Raw genomic sequence first — 25,970 nt, 5'->3', positions numbered from 1 at the left:
GGAAGCCACAGCTGTATGGATCGTTCGGCCAGCTGGATTTAACTGTTTCAAACTGTGTGTCATGTCTTCAAGAAACTGTTCTACAGCAATGTTGTATGTTTAAAGACGTATTCATGTCTTATCTTCCAAACTTTGCATAGAATAATGAAATCCAACTAGCAGAATAGGTACCACTATTGTGCAAAAATGGTAAACAGCTAATTATGAAGTGTTTGCTTTATATATGCAACCAACAATTTACTCCATTTTCCATGAATTTATGAAGTTCATGTTGTATTTTACTGAAAGTAACTGTTCCACTGATTATCAGTGAAAGGGAGAATCTTAAGGTAATAGGGGAGTAATTTAAAATGAAGAAAAAAAGCATAATTAAGACTGATAAGATAAAATTCAGAAAAAGAATACTGAACTTAGATATTGAGAAGAGCTTCCTGATAATGGATGGATCATGTCTAGGGGGTGGCTTCCTGAAGAAAATAGTGAAAGTACAATCACTTCCAGTGTTTGAATGTAAACTGGAAAGCGTAAAACACTGGGAACATTAGAGATTCTAATACAGGTATCAGTCCTGCATTGGTGAGAAGTTGTGAAAATGGCTTTTTTTTTCATTTTTACTTTCTGTGAAGTTGTAGCATTAAAAATAGCAGTCAACGAATTTGCAACAAATGGCAAGATCTAACATTTTCTGATGGCAGATGCCTTGAAACCTGTAAAGATTTATGGACTTGCCTCGTCCTGCAAGTTCTGAGTGATTCCTTTTAGTTTAATTGAGAAACAGGAAAAAGGTTTTTGGAAGTTTAGGGCACCATTTAGATTTACAAATCCCAGGCGTTCAAGTTGTGGCTGAAATGGCTGTGAATTCAGTTTCTCCCTGCAGGCTCAGTACGGGTATCAAGGAGGAGAGCATTTGGAAATCAGTTGTGTCTTGCTATTGCTAATGTTCCTCTAACATGTTCTAGTAGAGATCTCATAATCTGCTTTGCTGCACACTTTCTTTCCCTGGCATATTCCATATAATGCAATAGTAAAGAACTGGCTCACAAATTGTCTTCACCAGATTTCCACTGGCAGAGAGTTCATAAAGGGAATTTTTCCCTGGCTGTTTGTGGCTAGAATCCTGCCTCTTTGCACTGGAGGAGTCTTTAACTTCCTAGTCAGATTAGGTTAGAGAATTTGGCCAGCTCTGTTTTTTACCTCACTTTTAAAGCACGGCTGTAAAATTGATAACATTTACTTTTCACTGCAGACGACTGTACTAACTTTTCAGATACTCAGGCTAAAAAGGAATTTTTTGTTTCCTCAAACAGGTTCAAAAAAAAATTATAGCCACATCATCACCATTTCTCCTGATATAACAACACCTCTCATGACAGAGAGGGGTCCCACTGCACATACAGACAGCTTTTCAGGGTGAGTCCGTATTTAGCTGGAAGAAGAAAATGTTGAGGACTGTTGCATACTTCCTTCAGGTACCAGTCCAGGCAACCTTGTTTATCTTTGGTGATGATATAGCCCCAAGCCAGCTCCAGCATTGGGGATGGGTGAATAGGATAAAAGCAATTTAGAGCTAAACAATATCATGTCTATTTTATTTCCTTTTTTGATTTGTATGTTGAGCAGAAGTGTGCAATGAACTGTAAGCAAGGACACCTTTTTCCTCAGATGTTAGTTTTCATCTACGATGAAGCAGTATATTTAGGCACTTCAACTTGCTTTATCCCATATCTGTTAGTTTACATTTTCAGCACTGGATTTCACTGAGATCTGATTGCCTATAAGTCCAATTCTATGCTGTCCATCTGAAGTTCCTCACTGCTTTTGCTATTCATCATGTCTCAGCTCTTTTATAGCCAATATTTCGGCCAGAATCATTGTGCACTTAGTTTTTGGAATATCATTAAGCAGCACAGACTATTGCAATACCTTCCTGTTAAAATCGTGTGATGGGGAAAAGTGACTGCTTATTGTTAGATTTGGTTGTCTGAAACCAGTTTTACAGTTCATCATGTGAATATTTTTTCTAATACATGTATTTATTAAAGAGACTCGAAGAATGCTAGGGCTGCTACATCAAATACTCAAAAGCTTGAATAGCTGGAAATAAACTAGCCTGGGGAGATGGAATTTTTTCTCCTATGCTTGCCTTGTGGTCATACTTTAAGAGACCATCTTAAAGTAGATCGTCATATACTGCTCTCTATATGAGACTCTGTGTGGTTTGGAGGATATGCAGTGCATGAGCAGCTATTCAAAGTGTTGTTTCATGCCCTTTGACCCATGAGTGGTCCTAAGCTTTATTTACTTTGCCCTATTCAAATGCACTGTGAATATAAAACTACTAATTTCTGTCATGTTCCTCACTGTAGCATTTAAGTACTTCACAAATATTAATAGATGTCAATTCCCTAGCCCCTGCAGGTGCGAATTCAAATTGTCAGTCCTGCTTTATAGCTACAGAACTGCAGCACAGAGAAACTGAGATCAGAAACATCCGCTAATTTTGAATGCCCAATTTGAGGTGCCTGGGGGCTGATTTTTCTGTGTACTTAGCATTACAGAATAGTTCAATCATTGTGAGCACAGGCTCTCTTGACTCCATTTGCCACTCCAAATGCTGCACTTCTGCAAATCAGACTGCAGGGTCTCCAGGGAGAGGAAAGCACACCCGTGGCCGGCTGAGTACCTTGTCTACCATTAGAGGAACAAAAGTCAGTTATGTAGACTGGCATTAAGACCTCTTACCTACAGACTGTGCTTTGCTTCAGTCCCCTGCTTCTTTTGCTGTAGACATGCTGAATGAAACAGTGCTCTGCAGACAAGGACGCCAAGGCATTGTCCTTCCTGTGCACCAAATGGGCCAAGGGTCCGATATTAAAGATAGCCTGTAGTTGGACACTGTAGTCCGAATGTATATTCCCAGGCCCTTTACCATATATATGTACGCTTCCCTCCTTACTTTCCACCACATCGCAGGCTCTGCCATCTGAGCTGTGGCAATCACTGACAGATGTCATAGGTGGGGAGATGACCTTTCTGTCAGTGTTTCACACACACATGCTGAGAATTGAAGACCTTAGGTTCCCCAGTCTGGCTCTTATTCTTTCCACCGCATCTCTGTCTCACTCCTGTTTTCCTTCTTATGTCCTTCACTGTGCTGGCCTGTCCTTTTCCTGGGTCCCTCTGTAAGGCCAAGTAGCCTCTGTCACTGTCCCCAGTATTTCTCTGTACTCACTTGGCTAGTCCTGTAGCCCTTTATTAAAAAATGTTCAGAAGTAGAACAAAGATTTTAAATTCACTATTCACTGAAAATTCAGAAACTTTTTATTTTCAGGTTCATTCAAAGTGATTTTTTTTTCACTTTGGTCATGACTGAAGAGTTGATGATTTGCCCTAGTCACAACTCACATCTAGCATGACTATTCAGGTTATGAATATGCATATACTTAAAAAGTGAGCAAAGCCCTTGGAAATATTTATAAAAAGCAAATTGAAGTACAGCTTCTTGTTGATATTAATGACTTCTGATTGCCATCATTACAAGGCATCTACGTATTTTTGGTGACATTCAGCCAGGCTTGTAAACTCTGTTAACTTGGTGAAATGTCTGAAGGGAAACAGCACCATGGTCATAAACAACTCAGTGCATCTTTGGGGAAGTCAGAACCACGGCAGCATCTGTGGAACTATTCTAAAACTTTTCACTGCCCGGAGGGTGATTCCTTTACTCACTGCTTTAGTGTATGGCTTAAGCTCAGTACCAGAGGTGCTTTCACTCCTAATCTGATAATTGGCTTATTTGGGTATATATGGAAGTGTAGGAGGTCACCATGACTTCTTGCTTGCACCCTGTCCAGCTATTTGTTTGTTTCCATGGTGGAATTTGGGTATAGGAAGACTTTGCTAGGACATTCTTTTTGTCTTTTGATGAAAATCACGAGTGTCCTATTTTTTGGCTGGTAGTTGGTTGGTTACGTTGACAGATGTTGCAAGGATTCTTTTGGCAATATTCTGTTGTGCTGACTATTCAAACAGGAAATTCATCTTTTAGTATTTGCACATGTTAAATGTTTGTTTTATTAGGAATCAGCTCTGACAGCAGGCTGGTCAAATAGAGTATTTTTGGAGCAGAAAACTGTGGAATTCTCAGTGTGTGAATTCTCCTTGTCCCAAAGATCTACTGGTGCTTGGTCCTGGAGCCTTGTATCCTGAAATACCAGCTAACTGGCTTCTGAGGAGAGAAGACGTGAGCTTGAGTGTGAGCTTGAGCTCCAGGTTGCTGCTGTTTCACTTTTTGTTAGTGGCATGTGTTCCTGTGTGTGCCTGATGGCACCCTGTTCAGATGATACCATGTCATTGTAGTTCTGGAGATTTGCTGAAGTTTGCTGTGTAATGGAGTTTATGCTGTCCTGTTCCCACTTCAGTTTCTGAAGAGTTAGCTATGTCTTAGTTTACAGAGCTGGCCTTTTGTCTAATATTTACGGAATGAAGAGTAAGGAAGTTGTGGCTTGTGCTACACATTAGAAAGTGAGGACAAACTCAGAAAGTTGAGGAAAGAAGAGCTTTTCTCCTGGGAAAGACTAGCTGAACTACAGAAGTACAGACTCAGGCTGTGTATTTGGGGAGGCAAGGTATAATCTGGCCAAGATCTCTCCAGATCCCTTCGCTGCCACTTAGTGGGTGAGAAACAAGTGGCTGCAACTTGCATGTGAAAGCTGCTCTGTGCCTTGCCAGCCTTTTGGCAATACTTCAGAGCTACAGCTATTTTGAGTAATGGAGCTTTGAAGTGGAAAAAGGCTTTGTGGCAAGCCTAGCACATGTATTTCTGAGAAACACGTTCAGTTCATATATGGCTATTTTTGTGTAATTTGACAGGAAAAATCTGAATTTGTTGAGAAATGCTCGGGTGAGTCAGATTACAACATTCACATGTGTATTTGCAATGTCTGTATTTGCACCCGAAAGTTATGCAATTGCATGTATGAATAATTGTGTGCCTGTATAACAAAAACGTTTTTTGTTTTCTGCTTACAACAGCTCAGGTACAGAATACACACTCTTCATAAATTTATAAGGAAAATAGAAAAGTTTGTTAGCTAGTGAGTCTTTGAAATTTATATCTACGAGTTGGTAGAAGAATCCTTGAGAATCCAATGCTGATTAGCCTTGGTGAAATATGAGATATTTCTCATATAATGAAATACATCCTTTCAAAAACTGATATTTGTCTATTCTGGCATTTGGAGTGTTATTGTCAGTTTGAAACTTCAATTGATTGTTCACCTATTAACTGAATTTTGATATATGCAGTTTCTGGAGCTATATTGTCTTACATGCTTTGGCAGTTTTACTGATTGCCAGAATTTTAGACTTTCTTTATCTTTCTGTCTGGATTTCTTGATTTATTAATTTTCTTCTCAAATTTGCTCATCCTAATCTCCATTTGAGTAACAGTATTGATTCTGGAAGGGGCACACTCTTTCCAAATGAAACTCAGAAGTGTTTTCTTATGTATTGAGTGGAAGTGTTTTGTATGCATTGCAGCAAAAGCCAATGTCTTTTAACAAAGCTTGTTTTAAGCACAAAATAATCAAGATTTGAGTTGTATTAAACTAACATTTTTTGTGAAAAGGAACTGGTTTTATAAAAGTGAACCAACTCTTTAGCCAGACCCTTTATGAATTGCAAAAGCAGCTGGGAGATTTGGCTTGAAAATCAAGGTTGCTTTTTAATTCGTCAGAGTTTGTAAGAGATTTGAAGGGACATAACATTTATTTCTTATTTCTCTCAGTTTCAATCCAGGCCTTGGAAAAAAACATCTGACAGTGAGTTTGTTTGTATATTTTAAATATTTGCCTAAGTATACTAGGTTCGTTAGTAAGCCTTGGAAAAGGCTTGCTTTGTTAAAGTTACTATGGAAAACAAGATACTAAAGGCTCAAATCTGTCTCCAGAATATAAATAAGCATAGCTTCTTTTGGACAAGAGTTTCACCACAGTTATACTGGAATCCTTGTTTCAAGGAGAGTTACAAATGTGTGTCTGCTAAGAAATGCTATTCCTTGAAGAGATTTCCTAGCAGTGGTCACTAAGTCTGTGCCTGCAAGATACATACACATCTATGTACGGAAGGACTGCAGTGAAAGCAGAATAGCTGTATAGACCCATATGGCATGAATAGGACATCTCTTATTGCTGTGTAGGAGATACTTGCCTAACAGATAGAGTGCAAGAGGAGTGTGGGCACCAGGACCTTCCCGAATCTTCTTCTGTGCCAGGAAATGGAGCCTGTGCTCCATTTCCTTTCTGACTCCTAGTACCGGCCAGCAGCTTTGAGCAGGCACAGAGAGGGAATATTCTGCTGCTGGCTGCACAGCCTTTCCTCCCTGGAAAAGTTTCCTGTATCTTTGGATCAGGGGAAAAACAAATTGTTTTTCCTTACTTTACATGGAACAGCTTGTTTGGTTATGGTTTAACTTCTAAAGAAGAGCACAGATTACTGTACCACTACACATAACAAAGACTTGGCAAGCTTAAAACTGGATGAAGTGAAAGAGTCCAGTTAATAATCAATACGTGACACAGTATAAATACTGTAGAGTTCCCTGTAGTGTGGTGACCAAGAAAGAAGACACTGCTAAAAATTATTTCTCAAAGACGTAAATGAAATAATATAACAATCTCTCTGGCCTTGCCACAAGCAGTCATTTTTATTTGAGCATCTTTATTTTATGATGATTTTTTAATTAAAAGATTGGATTTGAGAATTTTGTATGTATTAAACATCTGTCTAAGCACCACTTATCCAGTTGGCACAAGGTGGCTGTGTCCTCGTTAGGCAGAATTTATATTTCCCTGTTAAGCCAAAGTAATTTCTGTTCACTATCATTATACTAAGCTGGGTCCTTTGGTGATCTCCTAATTCAAAAAGCACAATGGCCAAATAAGCCCTGATAAAGTGATCACTGTGTCTAAGCTAAGCATATGGTAACCTTAGAGGATGTAAAGAGAGCAGAACTGCAGCAGTACTGGAGGACTTTGGATATTTTGAATTGCTACCTGAGAAAAGTACAATTCCTTGATGCAAGGTGTAAAATTTTTCCTCTGGAGTGTGACCTGGAGCTCAAGTTCCATCAAACTATGACACTCACTTGGTTCTTGAGCTAATAATGAGAAGAGCATTTACATGAATCTTACTATGACCTTGTATTGTCCAGGTGCCACCTTTTTTGACTGTTGAAATATTTAAGGCTCTGTGATGCCATGTGCAAAACTACATAAAATCATTTTCACTGTACACAATTATAGTTGTAAGTATTATTTTCTGTACTTTTCTATCTAGCATAGTAGAAACATTTTCGTCTTCACAGAATGTTCCTCATTATTCTTTTTCTGAAATCACCTTTTGTAGCATCATTTTTTGCTGTGCTATTTTGTGCAGCAAAACTACATTTAGCTCAGTATAGCTGCATATCTACTTTTTAACCTTCATAAGCATATGCATTTTATTATAGTTTTCACTTGCAAGATTAAATGTTGTGTCTCACATAGTACTATAGTGCAGCAGTGCAGCAGTGCACAATTTTATCATTTGGAAGTATTTACTAGAATCCTCTTTGAACCGTATGAGGCTGGCAGGAGAAAACTATTTTCCTACACACATATTTGCTGTGCAGTTCTGAAGCTGCATGAGAGTACTATTTTTACTGTGCAGTTTAACAGACGTGCAGGAGAAGGGACTCCCTAGAGCTCTGGGACCAGCAGAATATGCCTTCCACTTTCCTCTCATATCCTCTTTGGCTGCAGCTACAGAAAAATGGACTGTTTTAAGAGTAAAAGGAGCATACATTTTTAAGTGTGCAGATAGTAGAAGGAATACTTAAATATCTGCTCAAACATTTTGGGAACCCTCTGGGTATTTGATTAAACCTTTCGGTAGCCAGCAAAGCTTGTCGTGAATGCATGTACAGCAAATCATTCATTACTTCTGGGCTTTGCAGTCACACTGAAAAGTCTACCTCACTGGACTGATATGTAGTATTATGGATTTAACTTGGTTAAATCACGACCAACTTTTCTGGAATAAGCAAATTTCTAAGTTAACTGTCAGCTTTTAGTCTTCAGCTATCTATCTGTGACTTGCACAGTTTTTAATCTCTCAACTGTGTAATATCTTTATGAGATAATGAAGTGCCATTCTTCCTATTTTTTATTACGGAATTTGGATTCGGGGAAAAGATATGACTCTCCAAAGAAGCACAGGTGTTTCTTTGTCCCAATCCTTATTTTCAGTCAAAGACTAGTCTTTTCCTCATTTCATTTGCTCCAGGAAGGGTTTAAAACTTTTTTTAATATTGGAAATATACCTTCTTGTACTTACTAGAGGCTGAACTGTTTTATTCTAACTTGGTGTTTGTCTGAAGATGTTTTGTTGTTTTCTTGAGAATTTTAGAGTGTCAGATGAAGTAGAAGGTTAGAATGGAAACTGCTGTTAAAATTAACTATTGCAGTCATTGCTATTCCTTGTACAACAGTTCTGAAAAGAACATCTCCCATAATTGCCTCATAACTAATTCATAATTTTCCAAGATTAGCAAACTAGTTTCTTCATGTGTGAGAGAATGAAAAGCTATGCAGTATTTTTCTTTTGTGATGTTGGCTTTCATTTAAATAGTATGTAATTGTGCTATTTGCCCAGAATATAACTTCTCCAGTAATCATTATCACTTACTTGTCGTGATGGTTTTTGCTTGCTTTTATTCTTCCTGTTTTTATTTTTCTGTCTTTGGGAATGGTGTCATGACAATTACAGCACTGTGAGAGACAGAGTGGGCTATAAACAGCATATAGTTAAGTAATAAGCTGTAATAGCAAAAAAACCTGTTGTCTCCTCTCTACTACTAGCTGGAAGGATATTGTTTGCTCAGGAATATTTCAATCATATGTTAGCATCCAGTTAAAAGATCATAACAGACATCCCTGTTAACTCAAGTGAGTCTGGGCAGGGTAATTTCTCATTTTCTCAGTATAGTCTGTTGTTATTCACAGTTAGAGACCAAGAGGATTTAAGAATGCTTGGCAGTTCGTGGGACCATAAATATGTCTCCTCAGGGCTGTGCAGTTGTGCATCCTGAGCTTATCTGCAGCCAGGGAATAAATGGCATGTTTTTGTTTGTTTTATCTCGGGAATCAAACCTTCCATGTTCATCTGTATTAGGAATCTTCATCTGCACCCTCAAACTCTGCAATTTGCTCATCTTCTCTTCTACTCATCCTGGTAATGAATGGTTACCAACTCTGTTCAATTTGAAGATTTCTAGGCAGTTGACGCTTGAGTGGTAGTAGCAGAGAGTGGTAAATTATACTGATTCCTATATCACTTTGACTATTTCTTAGAGTTGATTGCAACATACAAACAGTTTGGAATAAAAAAACAGTAAAAAACAAAGTATTTTTTTGAAACTAGTTTTAACATGCACTGAAGTTAATGTATAATTGCAGAAGAATCTAGATCAAGTACTTCACTTTAGTATGCCTGGACTAAATATCCACGTCCATATTTCGTGGCTTTTGTCCTAATCATCAGAGATACTGAGCCCACTGCTCCCATTTACTCCAGCAGATATTCAAAGCTTCTGAAAAATCTTTGTATCAACTATATGCCCAAATTACCTCTGAATACTTTACTTTGAGCATTCATGTTTGGAAACATCAGCTTTGGTCATTACTTCTATTAACTTATATTGCTAGGTTTGCCATTTGACCTGAAGAGGAAAATCTGTATTTGCAGGGTTCGCGAGACAGGTGAATCATCACAATGCAGAGCAATAAACCACACAACAGAGGGGTAAACTGTGAAGGGAAAAAACAGAGTCATCTCATTCTTCCTGACTTTCTCCAGCTCCCCTTCTACCAATACTGTCTCTTACTTGGTGGAGGAAGGAGAAGTGCTTCATACCTTCACTTCATCCCTTTGCAGAAATCAGTATGTGATAATTATTGCTTAAATGCTCTGATTGCTTCTCTAATTCATATTTGATGCACTCAATGCAGTTAGAATGGAAGTCTGCCCAAGCTCCGTGTTTACTGTATTTGAAAATTCCTGATGCCTAGATTATCACCCTGCATTCAAAGAACAGTTTGTCGTGGTGTTACTGGTCCTTTTCAGATTAGGAACTGCTGTTTGGTCACTCAGTCTCTGGTTCAATGAGATTGCATTGCATAATGAAGTACAAACAGCTTTGATATCTAATGAGGGAACTTATCCATCTGCCTTCCAGGATGATGCCATAGCCAGTTCTGTGGTGAAGCCTGAGTGAAATGGTGAAAGATACTCTGTCATGAGTAGAGCAACTTCAGAGTAGTAAATGGTAAAGCAATGGATATGTAGTGGTGAATGATTATCTGCAGACATGGAAGACTTTTTTCTTTATGCAAGCATAATTTGATGGGTATCTAGGCAATGGTAGAGCTCCACAGCAATAGAGAGTGGAAGAGGAAACTAAATGGTGACACCAGAGACCAGAAAAAATAGCAGGGGCTTGATGGCCAAAGAATGAAACCTAGTGTATTATATGAGAGCACTAGAGTAGTGGACATGCTGAGCTAAGACATGGAAGGAAGCTGTATTGCAAGTGGTGTCTCTCAGGAAGCAGAGCTGTATGGTGCATGTGCATAAGGGACCAGGTCTGTGTTGGCCTGTGTTAGTTGTCCTACTGCAGAGATGTTGAAGAGTGAATGAATCCCATAGCATTGGCTATAAGCTGAGCAAGACCAGTTCAGGTCATGTCAGTGGTGTATAACCAGTCTAGTTGCATCAGAATCACTCACTGATGGGGGATGGCACTGGGATCTCCCATTCTTTTTTCATGTCATTGAGGCTTGCTAAAGAGATCTCTAAGAAAAACCTTTAGGTGAATTTCCTGACTCTGTGCTGATGACTGATATACTAGTTTTATTTTCTTCTCTTTGTCTTGTATCACTAATCAAGAAATAATTGAGTTACCTCAAAAGAAGGATAAGATAAATTGTCTAGGAAGAAGAATGAACTGTATGCACCTGAGGTCAGGAAGCTCCTAGAATATTCAAGCTGAGAATTGGCTGAACTCTGAATGAGACTTAACAAGAGGACTAAGTACTCTGAAAAGTCAAGATAAAGAAATACATATTCCAGAATAACAAAATCCAGAGGAATCTGCAAGTCTTTGGGCAACTCCTTTTGGTCCTAGAATGTTTCAAAGGATTGCCCTCACATTCTTTCTGACTGCTTTATTTGATGAAGGGAATTTCCCTAAAATTTAACATTTCGCTCTTGTATGAATAGGTTTTGGCAGAAGGATATTTTTCCTTCTGTATTGATATTAAGGTAGTAAATTGTCTATCCGTGTGTTCACTTGCTACCTTCATTTTTTCCTGGTTGCTCTGTAATTTAAGTTCATCTTTCATGAAAACCATATGTTGGATTAAAGACAAGGTATTATTTTCATTCACTGTAACATACTCTGTTACCTCCTCCATTATAGCGCTATGTAAAAGTAATTATTATTCCATGTGTCACTGTGAATACATTTAAGATTCTTTAGGTCTTCTCTAGCAAGAGTTGATTTCCCTTCGCGATTAACCATTCTCATTCTTCTTTGTATGTCAGAGTTAGCTGAGTATAAACATCTTTATTTATAAAGATTTTTAAAAATATGAAAAATGCATATTACAAAACTGAATTAGAAGAGGAACTACATTACAATTCAGTAGAATATTAAATTAATGACAGTAATTTATTTTAGACATGAAGAAACCTAGATAAACTAAGCAGCAATTTAAAGAAAATAACTGCCAGTCTTAAACATTAATGCCTTAAAACTGACAAAAGGAGCAGTTTATACAATCTTATTAACTTTCATGACATTTGTATTTGGTCTGATGAATAAAGGTTGAACCTAGATGGCTTTTTAAGAGTTTATGAATTTAAATTTTTGCAGCAATGTTAAACTGATTGGACTAACCCTATAGAAAGGTATTTCTTTTGGTAAGTTTACTTTATTGTTAATATTCTATCCCCACCAAACCTCAGCTGTAACTGTATTACATAAAAGTCCAGAAAATGGCATAGTAACCTCACCATCTGCTGTACAGCTTTGTTTTTTGTTCTGGAGTTCAAGTTGAAATACATTACTTGAAATCATGGGTTAAGTCGCTGAAATTAGATGGGACCCCTGCAGTCTAATCCATAGGAACCAGCCAATTCTTTTGAGTTTTCTGTGTTTGATTAGTTGTACTGTAATTAAAGAAATTACCAATAGTCTTCTGTCTGGATGTGATTAACTCACCAAGTGCTCATACCTATATTCTCTAAGCATCTTCAATACTACCAGGCTTCATTTATGTTTCTTAATAAGGAAACAAATGAAAATTGTCTACAGCCTTAATACTATGGCTTATGTATTACAAGCTGTTATATCTTGTTCCTCAGTGATGTCTACTTAATTGTTTCTGATTATGCCTGAATTTTAATTAAAGAAATGCTGTTGTATAAATAGGAACCTGCTTTGTGGAGATGTGGATATGACTGCTTGAAATATGGCTATCACCCAGATTTCTCCTACGCGCTGAAGAGTCTGAGTTTACATTCATTCAAGTGCAAAAAGGAACAAAACCTAAAAGAAATCCAACCCGACTATTTGATTATGATAATGACCTTGGTTATAAAAATTGATGCAAATTGAACTATTTTGTTAAATTTGCAAATGGAAGGAGCAGCAAACAATAAATTCATCCTTATGGGAGGTTTCATTGATTGGAAGGAGCAAATTCATAGACTGATTAAAAAAAAAAAGAGAGAGATTGTGTGCCTAGTGCCAGTTCCTCACTAGGTAGGGGTCTGATCTCTGTGAATTCAGTGGGGAAGCGTCCTCGTGGGTTTAGTGACACTGGACTGGACTCCTGTGCCTGGACTACGAGATACAGACACTTGTCTCTGGCCGTTTGCCAGGGTCACGCACAGCTCTGTGCTGCAGGTGTAGCATGTTCCTGATGCGCAGGTAGGGTCTGCCTGGGTCTGTGTGCGCTGTGCTGCCTGCCAGATGCCAAAGTTGAGACACAAGATTTCTGCTCCTTTCCCACTCCTTTGGGCTGTGGACTGCCCTCCAGGTTGCATGGTTTCTAACTGTGAGCAGTGGAGGGGGTCGGAGGGAAAAACAAGTGAGTTTTCCCTCCTCGACCTCTGCAGCACTGGGAGGAATAACGCCCCGGTCCAGCTGCAGCACTGTGGCAGCTCCGCTTGCTCCCACCGAGTGCACGCTTTCACTGGCCGCCTGCTCCCTGCTGAGATAGCACAACAGTACCGTCTCAACACATTGTATTAAAAATAATCTAATTTCCTCCCGAACAGTGCAGAGGAGGACTCATGGAAAGGGGCAAATGAGGAAGGACTGATAAGATGTTTTTGTTTTGTTCTGGGAATATTCCTCTGTATGTTTTCACGGTAAATGAATTTCTGCCTAGGCGTAGATCCTGCACATTAGTGAAGCAGACTTACTGTGATCCTGTGATCTACTGTGATCCTGACATTTGTACAGCCTGTCATTTAACTGTTTCTACCCATAAAATGAGGATAAAAATAAGTTTACCCTTTAGAACATGCATGTAAATGCAATTCACTTAAAAGAAGCAGTATAATGTGTCGTGTCTATATAGAAGGGACAGATGACATAAGAAATTTCATGGGGTTCTGAAAAGTGTTCTGCACTCTTTTGTAGGAGGCTACGAAGTAAAGTCCACCATACAAAAATCCTAAATTAAAAAATCTATAATTGAACCATTTCCCTTTTGATTCCCTGTAAATCATATTGTTCTCGTGGGAGCTTTTTGGTGGTTTCCTAAAAGTGATTATTCTCATGGAATCTTTATTTCACTTAAAAGCCTCTCTCAAGTGCTTAACCATCTTTTTTTAAAAAAAGACAAAATTGACGCAATTAACAAAACAAAACCTGAAAGTCAGTGCCAAACTAAGTGCATATAATCAGATTCTATGGATCTGTAATGAATCTTACATGAAACAAATGTATAATAAATATGGAGACTGCAGCTGTATCAATGTTCATATTGACGTTTCAATTGGATATAACATGAGAGGGAAACCGCAAAAGTGAAAGCTCAGAAGAGAACCATTTGCTTAGCCAAGGAATTCTATCTGCCATGTTTTACTGAAAAAAAAAAAAAAAAAAAAAAAGCAGTGTAGAGTATTTGTTTATCCTGAGAAATAGGAATATAAATGCTTTGGCAGATTTGTACTTTTGAGAAACAGAATGTGCTGTTGATGTTAAGGAAGAGCCCAGAGATGAAGTGGGTCCCAGTTAATCTGTGATAGGAACCTAGGCTCAAATCCAAACTCTGCTTTTATCAACTGAAGCAGTCCCTTGATTTTCTTGGATTTTGAATGGAGATCATAGTGCGTGAGAGCTCTTGCCTTGAAAAGACTGCATTAAAAAATTCAAGTGACTCTACTGAAATGGAGCATGTGAGCAGCACGCGTGAGTTAGTGTTGACCTTGCAATCTTAACTTTTGCGTTTTCTGTTTTTTGGCTGTATATGCAAACTTTGGTACCTGGCTGTATCTTCTCTACATGTAGATAGTAGCGTGATAATCTTCCCTGGATAGTCACTGGAGAGGACAGGGGCGTACTAGTGCCTCTAGCTACAAGGTGGATCTCAGAAGTCTGAGAGAAAGTGAGCCATTGCCAAGTCACTGGCCAGTGGAATAAAGTAGGAAAACAGGCAAAGTGAACTTTCTTAAAACATGGTGTAATACCATATCACTCTAAATACTTAACGTTTCAAAGGTTCACTCAGATGACAAATCACATCCAGGGAGAGATGAGCTGGAGAAAAAGATAGCCCAAAGAAGGAGCATTTGGGAAAGTTAAGACTTCATGAAAAAGACAGTAAAAACAGAAAATGTTTAAAAATTGAAATAGGCTTCTTGCATCTTGCTGTTGGCATGATTACTGTAATAAAGAACAGGGAGAAAACCAACGGAGATAAATGAAAGTGCTCATGTACCAATTCTGGAAAGTATGTCAGAAATAAATGAGTGCCTTATAAATAGGTTTGGATTATGTTTACCTAGTAGCTATTAAAATAGTTGCTGAAGTATTTGAAGGAGCTTTTATATTTGATTTCAGAATTTTTCAATGTGCGAGCCCTGTTATGTCTCACTAAAACCTAATTGGTAAGAAAATCACCCATCCATGAAGAGCAGCAGCATTTTTGAGAGATTTAATATATCACACTGTCCACATTTCCACAGCTCCTCTGCAACCATTTGATGCAATGCATTTTATTTACATGCACCGGAATTTGTGTTATTCTAGAATATGATATATAGTAATGGGCTTTTACAGTAAACAGAATTTATGGCTTCATTTACTGTGGCATGCAAATTGAAGTTCCCTGTGTAGTTTCATACAGGAAAAAGCTGCTTACACAGCATTTCTCGTTGGCTGTTGATTGTCCTCAGGCTGTAGAAATAAGTAAGAGATTAGTTAATAAGTCAAGTGAATTTGTCTGGGAACTATCAATACATTGTGCAAAATACCATATTATGTATCTCCCCTTAGCATTCCAGTAATTAAAGGTTTGATAGCATTCTGATAGCAACTCTGTGTTTTGGGGTCCTGTAAGGAGGTCATAAATATTTGCTATTTGTTGTGGTTTGGAACAGCATGTATCAGCTGAGAAGCAAATACAGTAGAGATGCTATGGAAATAACATGAGTTTTGGCTGGCTCTGAAGTCATAGGAAAGTCAGAGATGGAAATGTGATGGTCTCATTTGTACCACTGAGCCCCTTCTATGACCTGCCAGTGCTACCTATTACCCTAAGCTGCTGGAAAGTAAAAAAGGAGAAATCAGGGGTAGAAGGGAGTTGCCTAATGTGGCCCTTGCAACATGTGCATTTGAGTGCCTTTGCCATAAACTCTCGTGTCTTAGCAGGGCAGTCAAGGCACAAGATACTTGGGACTGAACAGAGAGCAAAATCTGGATCTCCCTATTCCAGACCTGCATCCTAACTACTGACAAATCCTCCTACACTGCAGGCAGAGGGGAGGCCCTGGGTGGAAGGATGACTTTCTCTTGAGTGGTTAAGAGGACTTTGCAATATCAAGCACAGATATATGGCTTTCCTTCTCTGCCGGCTCTGTTTTCCTGCTGAGTAGAGTGCTTTAAGTGGAGGGTGTGGTTGGGTTGTGGAATATCATTCTCCACAGAATGCACTCGTGTTTTTCCAGAGCAAGAACAGCTGAAAATTGTTACTATCCAAATGTTGATTAAGTATGAAAGTCACAGTTATGTTTAAAGCAGATGGCTAATCTGTTCATGGAGCTCTTTGTCAAAAATGGACTGACAGTTTGCATTCTGTACTGAGGAAAAGGGAGGTGAAGTCCAGAAAAGTTGATGACTTGACCAATCTCACACAGAACTCTGTGGCAAAACTAGAAACTGAAGGAGATCCTTTGGCTGCAAAATAGAATAATAGACTTATCATCATCTTGTTTTCTCTATTTTGTCTGCTTTGATTGTAAATTCTCAGGAAACAGAAGCTGTCTCTTACTCTAAGATGTTCAGTGCTTAGAACAGCATGTCTTCCTCATAGATGGTACTTCTAGGAATTATGTATTTTTTCCGAATGAATATGCATCATGGAGAAATAATAACACGCATCTTTATTGAATGTCCTATCCAACATCACAAGGCTTAAATGGAAATAGAGAATAAAACTACTTTTCTGGTTCTAAAAATAATTCTTCTGGGTCATGTGGAAAATCATCGCGGAGGTTATTTGTGGGAGTTCAAATGTTCAGTTGTTTTGCTATACTTTTTCTAGGAATTACTGCATGGCTGAGTGTCTGCCTCCAAAATTCTGAAAAAAGCTCATGAAAAGAACTGCTGTGTTTCCTTTGGAAAAATTGGATGGTGGCATAAGAAAAAAAAAGTGTTAGAATGTGTTACAGCTTTACTGGGATTTGGAAATATAATGTATACTTTAGGAAGGATGTATTTATTGGTGTCACAATTCAAAATGGACGTGGAATTCATTTGGGGATAGAATTTATTTTTCTTAACTTGTTGTTACCGACCATGAGGACAGTTGTACTGCTCACCAATGGAAACATGTCAGTGGAAAATCATGAAGTTTCCTTTGAGAAACAATGAAATTTCTCAAAGGTTAGTAGTATGTAAGAAAGAAGGTCGATGAGATGACTGTTTGGATCATCTTCAAAGTTACAGAAAGACTATTTGACATGCTTAGCAGAGGGGCACTGCCACTAGTGAGTGCTTGCACGGGCTCTGATGACAATAGTAACCTGTAAAGTTTGACCAGAAAAATTTGCTTTCTTGAAAGCAGCTGGCAAAGTCAGGATACTGAAATAGCAAGAATGCTGACCAGCAATTCCTGCATTAATAACTGTTTGCCAAAATGTAATAAATTTTTTTTATAGTCAAAGGCTGAAAATAGGAAAAAATAAAACAAAACAGTGCTGGCCTAGTGCACAGTAAATGGTTTCCTGATATTAAAACTGTTGTCAAACCACAGGTAATAAGCATTGCAGCTAGCAGTTCTTTCTTCTGAATAAAAGGAAGTCAGAACTGATTAAACACCAGATAGGTTACCTTAAGTAGACCCAGACTTTAAGAGACTACTTGCTCTTTTTAGTTGCTTTTTGGTGTATGTGTGTTTAATAAAAAAATATCGAGAGAGGAGCTTCCATCTCTTTGTGGTCTTTCATCTTTTCCAGCACAAAATGTCTTTTTGGATCAAAGGAAATAGTTATATCATATGTGGGAATTTCTGTGTCCTGGTAACAAGAAAGTGGGGGGCGAGGTGGGGGTGGGACAAACTTAGGAAGAAAGCAAATGGTGGGAAGCTGTATAGAGATTTTTCATTTTCTCCAGCTCCATCCTGTTTGAAATAGGGCAAAAATTGATTCTGTAAACTATAATATACATTTAATTGTTTGCAATCTGTATGCATGGGAGAAAAACCTCTGATCTTCATGTAGAACATCTTTATGTCAAATGAGGGAAGAAATCAGCTCAGTCCTACCAATGCCCATCTTGTTTCGAGAGCTGACATTTTATTTCATGTTCTGCCATCTGGTATGTAAGGGTGGGGAAGCAAAGCACCACAATACTGTTCATTTGTGTAGGAATCTGTTCTACAAAAAATGGAGTCATCTTGGTTTGCATTTTTAAAATTTTTTCATAACATCTGTAAACTGCAGGAGCGCGGCATTAACAGTTCTCCTTCTCCTGTGTTTTGTCAGCAGACTGAGAAGATGCTGAAATACGAGATGCTTGTTGCCTCCTTGAGAGAGGCACAATTAACTAGTATCTGAAACACAGAGAAATCTAAACAACTGAAAGCTGTCCCTTCAACCTTAGTTTATTTACTTGGCTTTAATTTGTAGTCTGCCTTAATATGTTTAGCAACAAGGTTCACAAAGATGAAGAATGTTCACACTTTGAAACATAACTTTCTAACATGATACCAAAACCTGATAACAACCCCCTGGGAAATGGGGGTCTGTGTCAGAGGAGCGATGTCTTAGTTATAAGCAGAACTAAATGCCAAAGGGAATTTGGTAAAGGCAGCAGAAAATTAGTATTTTATTCTACCAGAGAAATCAGAAAAAAAAGTTTTAACGCTGACTTTTAACCTTCTTGGCTTCTCAAATGTATTTAGGAAGCAGAGAATAATTACTGAATCATTTGTAGTGAGAACTGGCTGCTTTCTCTCTCATTAGATATATGTGCTGCATTTGCTTCAGTATCTTCAGCCAAAACTTCCTTTCCTGCTGCTACTGCTGTTCAGGATGCTGAGTTCCAGCTGACTACTGTTCATCATTCCAGAGATGGCCATTTGTAAATGGTGTTCTCTGAATTAGGCTCAGTCCTGCTAGATGAACTCTGGAAACTCAGGCACATACAAACTAATCAGGGCCTTGGGCTGGATACTGGAAATTCTTATTTCCATAAGCAGTTTAAATCCTGTGGAAAACTCCCACTGACTTTGCTGGGATTATCCATTTGTGGAAAGTTATTTTGGGGGAAATGCATTCCTTTGTAAAATGGCTGGCAAGAAGTCTGTGCAACACTCAGGTCTCAGTTCTGGCATATTATTTTTGTTGGTCTGAATTTGTTCTGTGCATTGCACAATGTACTCCATGACTGGAGCTTGCACTTTCCATTTTAGTCTAATAAGAAGTAATATTAAAAAAGAAAGCAAGGCTTTTGCAGGTATTGGACCCATGGGGTATATCATGTTTGTCTCTTTAAGCAATTCTCTGTGGAGATCAGAATGCAATTCTGCTTAAAAATGTAGATCCAGCATAACCTGTTTTTCGTCAGGGGCTTTGGACTCCTAAATGAGGAAGGTTATATTGTAAATGGGAAATAAAATCAGGTACAATATTTTTCATTTGTTTTCTGAATGTTGCTATTATGTATACTCTTTTTATACTTCAATACCTTTCATTTCTGTATTTGTAGTTGTTTTGTGATCTCACTCATCTATGTATTTTCAAAAATATACTGATTTTTAATTGCAAGTTAAAGCAAAGAAGTCCCTGAGCTAGCTTGTTTAAAGAACATGTTATCTACTGTCTGGTCAACATATTTTCTGTGATGCTTCAAGACAGAGAACCATGCACTGCATTTAAATTCAAGAGTTTGCTAGTAAAATTGCCCATCTTCCTGAGGTTATTTAAAATGAGATCCTACATTTCTCAAACCTACTGCTGTCTGAAACACAAAATCCCATCCTATATTGCCATGCCAGAAAATGTTGGTGGATAAAGTGCAGAGCAGGTCACAGTATTTCTAATTCAGATTAATGACCCCATTCAGCTTGTCTCCTTAGCAGGAAATTAGAAAGTGCTGGGAAGGAGAAAATAGTGATTCATAATGCGTGACTCTCTGTACTGGCAGTTGCACTCATTAAAAGCTAAGATATTGTTTTGATATAAAATAATTGAGTCTGACTTATTTATGGGATATGGTTGTCCCAGCTTGTACAGATTCCTTGAGAAGACCGCTGGCTCTATGCCCAGATCAAGGGAGAAGAGGAGACTGAAGCCTGTCATCAAACTCTGGCCAGGTTAAATACAAACTGTTTTTTCATACTGCAGAAATGACCACTGCTGCTCATCTCAAAAAGCCTAAAAGGGCAAGTATTTTGTTCTTCAGGAAGGTTTTGAGCAGTGAAGAACAAAGCAATGAGAATCCACCTAGGAAAGCAGCTTATATTTGTTGCGTAATTTGATACTTGCATTCATATTTAAGTGCAGGGGTTGCATCTTGAGGATCGTAGAAGAGTATCTCAGCAGTCAGCCTGGGTCCCAGACAGTTTGGGTTAGATTGTGTCCACAGAGGCAAGGTGCAAAAGAAGCCTTATGTTCTGTGCACCTCTTTCAGCCAGAGTCCAGAACAGGGCTGCAGCACCTAACCTTACTCACCTGCTAGCCTTCCTTCAGTAACGAGTTCTCACTCATACAAAATGAATTTCTATGCAAAAGAAAGTCAAAATATTGCCTAGAGAAACAATCCCTGTTAAGAGCATTTGAGACTGAGCTAATACGGAAATGTGGCATGTATCTTCAAAGAGAGTAAAACTCATGCATGTTACATGGGACTGGGGTAGAAAGCAGCTGTGTGTGTGTGTAGTGCAGTACACAGGATTTGCAGCTCTTTCATTCTCCCTCTCTAACCCATGTGAAGGGAAGTAATGGGGCTGCAGTACATTTTTCTTTTGCTGCCAGTTGACTGGTGGATGACATGCTGTTGCAAACTGTACGGTACCAGTGAATTTCATGTCAGTTTGTGAGGTTTCCACTGCACAAGTCCATGTAAGAGCCTGCATAAGAAAGGAGACAGTGCTTCTCCAGCGAGTTTCCAACATTCGCCTGCACCACTGGTATTAGGTTGCAATTTTAGAGTCCTCCAACTGTATTCAAATACTTCTTCCCTCCCTCATGTAATAGTAGTGTTGCAGTGGGGCTTTAGGAGCAGAAGGGACCTTACTTGAGTCCTCCGCTCAGATGTGAACTTCCTTGGCAAAGGCAACCTCCTGCCCCCAAGAATCTGATTCAGTATTCCATAACTGGTCTGCCAAAATTTCCCTAACCTCTTTGTTTTATCTGTGTTACAGTTTGCAGCTAGCATCTAGAGTTCAATAACTTTGCAGTGATTGTAGCAACTTCCAGCCTCAGTATCCCAGTCAATTGGTTTGCTCTCTTTTTTAGACAGTTTTTGACAAATGAGCTTCCTTTTATGCCCACTCTTTCTGTTTTTTTTTTTTTTTTTGTCTCAAGTAGCAATTAAGCAATCAAGGAAGATCTCTGCCCGTGCTGTTAAAACTTTGCTGTTGTATTAGGCTAGAAAGAGAGCAGAGCAGAAGTAGGGTTCTTGCTGGTCGCAGGAAATGCTGAATTGATCCAGAGAAGCAAGGACCAAATCCAGGCTTTGGCTCCACTGGAGAGTGCCATAGCTGCCGGGTATTAGTGTTCTGCTCCTGTTGGTTCCCATCAATTTGAGTTCTTTTTCCTTCTCAGTAGCATAGCACTAGTTCCTGGAAGATATTAGTCTGAAAGCCAACAAAAATGAGAAATGATTGTAGCAGGGTCTCCGAGATACTAGGCAAATCCTTAACCAGCAGGCTGTTTGTACAGCGGCACCACCTCTGGCTATGGTCTAAAGAAAAGGGGCTATCACTACTGTTATTTTGTGAGAAGTCCAGTTCAGTTTGTGCCTGTTAGTTTGGAAATGTGCAGTGGATTGACTTAATATGCAGAAATAGGACTTTGGGGTCAAAGGGGACTGTAGGGTCTGAAATATTAGTGCATAGCAGGCTAGGCTTTTCAAAGGTTAGGGTTTTTTTCAGATTTTCAGCATTGGATTTAGTAATCTATAGTCTGCTGAAATCCTGAATTAGGTGTCTTTCCTCATTCTGGGTTTGGCTTGTAATCTTTAAGAACTGTAGTTACTAGATACTAAAAGGTGGCACCAACATTGCTCACTGCTCAGCTTAGTGTTGTCTTGATTGAAATGCTGAGGTCAAAGGCCAGCAGAGGTCAAAGGTCTCTGCAAACTAACTATATGCATGGGCTCTGTGAGCTCTTCTCCCTCTGTGTCATGATGACAAATGGCATTTTTAAAAATTCTCCCAATGAAGTAGCATTCATTTTCTGGCGTCTCTTCCTTCTTTATTGCTTCCTAATGAGCTTCATTCCCATCACCTCTAGCCTCCCTGCTTTCAAACCTGCTTTTACACCCATGCATAGAAAAGAAGCAAATTGAACAAATTAATTAAGCTGGCCTGTCTAATGAAACGGGCTTTGGTGACTTCTGGGTTTTTTCCTCTTGCTTTTTAAAGAGATCTTCTATACAGCTTTGATGGCCACAATTGCCAGGCTTTTTCTGTGAGCAGAATTGGCAAGAACACCAAATTCTCTTTGTTTGGTGTCTCAGATTTAACGCAGAACATTTCCTTCTCTTTATATATTTTTACATGTGCGTACACACACAGACACACATACGCATATATATGTATATTTTTACTCTTTATTTTTGTACTTTTGATGGTCATTTTGCTTGCTTGTTTTTTTTTTTTAGCAGTGGAATTTTCATGAAGGTGCTTTTTAAGGAGCTATTTGGAATATCAGCTATTACTTAGGGGAAGGAATTAGTATTATTACAGTCCACAAAACTTCCTCTAAGCCCTGGACGGGACAAGGCTATATTTTCTTTCCTATTCTTCCCAGATTGCTTTGTTTACAATGTGAGGTCTCTGTGACGGATCAGCAGATTCAAACTAAAGTGTTAGCTATGTTTCTTACCTGCAAAAACCTAGTGTGTGAGCTGGCACCTAACATTGCCCCCTGTAATGTTCCTGTTGAAATCTGCTTCTAGATATAATCCTGCTTACATTGCTTTTTTCGACAGTGTCACTGCTTTGCACTGGAGTAAGACCACTGTCTTAAACTGTAAAACTCTGCGAATTTCAGTGGAGTTGTGATAAAGTGAGGATCTGGCCTCACATGTATTTTTGTTCCTCATTATCACTGCTTTGCTCTTGACCTCAGGTGAGGATCTTGACCTTTGTGCTGCAGACTGCCCATGTATAAAATGCATACAGCACCTTCTGTGTGCAAATTAATTATTATCTATACAGTGCTTTGAGAGATTCTGTAGAAGTGTGAAGGAGCATGATGAAACTGCTGAACTTTCAAAGGTTAAGTGTGGATCTAAGAATGGATTCTTCAACTCCTGACCATTTCCTAGTATCGGCTGTTTTCTGTAAACACCTGCTGCATATAAAGCAGTCAGTGTGATGAACCTGTTTTTTTATATGATACCATGCATTACCGTCAGGCAGTCCAAGCTTACTGTTGGAGAAGACAAATAATGATAGTCACATTTTTATTCTATATCAGTAATCTTTGTCATTCCTCCTAACGTGTCTCCTTCGCTACATATCAGTGCTTTCTTATGAGGGTTTTAAACATGGTTATAGATGGATAGGGCTAATACCCTCCACCTGTTTTTTACAAGGTAGCTATTGTCCAAAATTTTTACATGCTGTTTCCTAACACAATACCGCTATTACCAGATGAAAGTGCTATGGATTCTTTCCAAGGAATGTGAATAATTTTAAATCGCTCTGTTGCAACTATCATCACTGAACCTTTCCCCCCTCCTGTCTGCTCTGTGTTTTCCCTTTGAAGTAATAAGTACACAGTCTTTTGGTATCTAGATAGTTACCTTGACCATTTTCTTCCTTTTTATTCCGCAGCTCTTCACCTCATTGTACCTAAAAGCAGTGATGCTCCAGTGAAATGAAGGTTATATAAAACACAGGGATATCACAGGGATATGTACTGGTAAGAGATTGTACCTGAAACTTCTATAGTGATAATAGAAGATCTAAAATGTCATATATTGAAATATCAGTGGGAATCTGAGTCTGATCCAGATTTCACTGTTGGTTACTTTGGAAGTTAACTCTATTAACTTCAGTAGAATTATTACATAGTGAGAAATAATACCCAGACTGTTTAACTCATCCTTCAACACCTCTTTAATTCACAGTGCATAAGTATGTCCAAGAGCAACGTTACAGGATTTTGTTACTGCTTCTTCCTTCATACAGTTTAACATGCAGTGTTTTACCATACTGCAACTGGAATGTGTGGAAATGGATGACAAATATGCTTTATTTTATACACTGTCTACAGTATAATCTGGATGGTGGGTTTGTTTCAGTCTGTATATGTGAAATTGGTAGTATAAACTCAGAGGAAATGAGGGAGATCTAGAATGAAGCAAAAGCCAGCAACTGGGAGGTAGAACAGAGAGAGGTTCTCAAAATTTTTTTCAGTGACATCCTCTTTTTCTTTTTGTGTTTTCTTTATATGCTCTTGGTGTCTTTATGTGTTCCTACTACCCCAATGATAGAAGGGCCGTAAATGGCTCTCTGTGGGAGACTTATAATCTGTAAGGAAGTGCTGTTGAAAAACATCATAAACTGTATCTGTATTCCTGACAATATCAGCCTTTGGATTTAGGAGTGGAATGGGAGTGGAAATGAGTGTAAGCAATGGAAAGGCTTGAATGAAAATTCTTCCAGCTTGGTACTTGAAACGCTGCATATCAGTGGCATTTCTATTTGTATTTTTTTCTTTTTACTAGAGATACCAGAAATGTATTATCTATGATGAGAAGAACAGCAAGGGTGATCTAACCTCTACCTCAGATTTTGGACAGTTTCACTAGTTTTCTGTATTCAGGTCTACTGGCTTGACCATTCTTAGTTTTAAGACCCTTCTTCCCGGCTGGAATTTCCTGCAGTCAAGGCAGTAAGAATTCAGCTTATTTGAGAGGGCCAAAGTTGTTTGTGAACAAACAGGATCTGCATGCCTCAGATTGTTTTCAGTCTGGATAGAAGAGCTATTGCTACAGATGGGGAGGGCTAAAATGGACAGGTTCTGAATGTAGTTTCCGCTCAGGACCAGAACATGAAATGACACATTAAAATGGCATGGGTTTTTTTTCTTTAATGCCCCCACACCATTTGCTGTAAGTTACAGTTCCTACAAAGATTTCACTGCCTTGAAAAGGGTCAGAAACTTGTGTAAGACTTTGACAGAGCTGTTGCCATTTATGCTTAAGGGAGGTCTGGCTCGAAATTTTGTCAGAGAGAAGGAGCAGTCAGTGGTATCAGTACAAGCCCACTCATGCTGCCTCACCAACGTGCCTCAGCTGCACCACGTGGGCACCACTGTTGGGAATCCTGCAGACAATTTTCACATGAGCTCAAAGACTAATAGGCATTGATAATTCTTGATTGCGAAAAGTATCTCTAGCTTTCGCTCTCAGATGGATTTTTACTCTCGGTTGGCACCAACAACTATCAACACTGGCTTTTCTCAATATTGAGATGCATTGAGGAATATTGATTTCCATTCCCCATCGATGTGGATAAATACCTCTAGATGTCAACATGCATCTATTGCTATAGGTCTCAGGGTGATTTTTGCTATCAATAGCTATCGACCTTGATACCTGTTGACATGGAGAGGCAACGATGCCTATCCATTTCCAAACTTATGGATAGGGATCAATATCGAAGGGATTGATATCTTTTGATCACTATTGATATCAGTCTCTGTTGATAGGCATCGATACCTCTTGATATCAAGGGGCATATCTCGCTTTTGCTCTTGGACCGATTTTGCTCTCAGACTGATTTTGCTCTCGGTAGGCACAGATGACTATCAATACTGACCATTCGCAATATCAGGACACCTCGAGGAATATTGATTTGTATACGTATCACTTCGGAACAACATCTATGGGTATCCATCCCAAATTGATAGGCATAGATAGCTCTCTCAATATTGATCCCCATCAATAGGGATCA

General features: G+C 38.8%; 1 long non-coding RNA gene across 2 annotated transcripts in view; it reads left to right on the top strand.

Moving 5' to 3' along the window:
* The window catches only part of LOC112988176 (uncharacterized), a 154,804-nt gene that overhangs the window by 60,041 nt on the left and 68,793 nt on the right, over positions 1–25,970 (top strand). Inside the window, exons 1-2 of one of the 2 annotated variants that reach the window (XR_010388114.1) lie at positions 14,436–14,528; positions 23,844–23,931. This is a non-coding gene — a long non-coding RNA (uncharacterized LOC112988176). Of the gene's footprint in view, positions 1–14,435; positions 14,529–23,843; positions 23,932–25,970 lie in introns of those variants that run through there. The other variant, XR_010388113.1, reaches the window with a different exon arrangement.

This window comes from Dromaius novaehollandiae, chromosome 3 (assembly GCF_036370855.1).
Source record: "Dromaius novaehollandiae isolate bDroNov1 chromosome 3, bDroNov1.hap1, whole genome shotgun sequence".
Taxonomy (NCBI): Eukaryota; Metazoa; Chordata; class Aves; order Casuariiformes; family Dromaiidae; genus Dromaius; species Dromaius novaehollandiae.
This window is presented reverse-complemented; position numbering and strand designations above follow the sequence as displayed.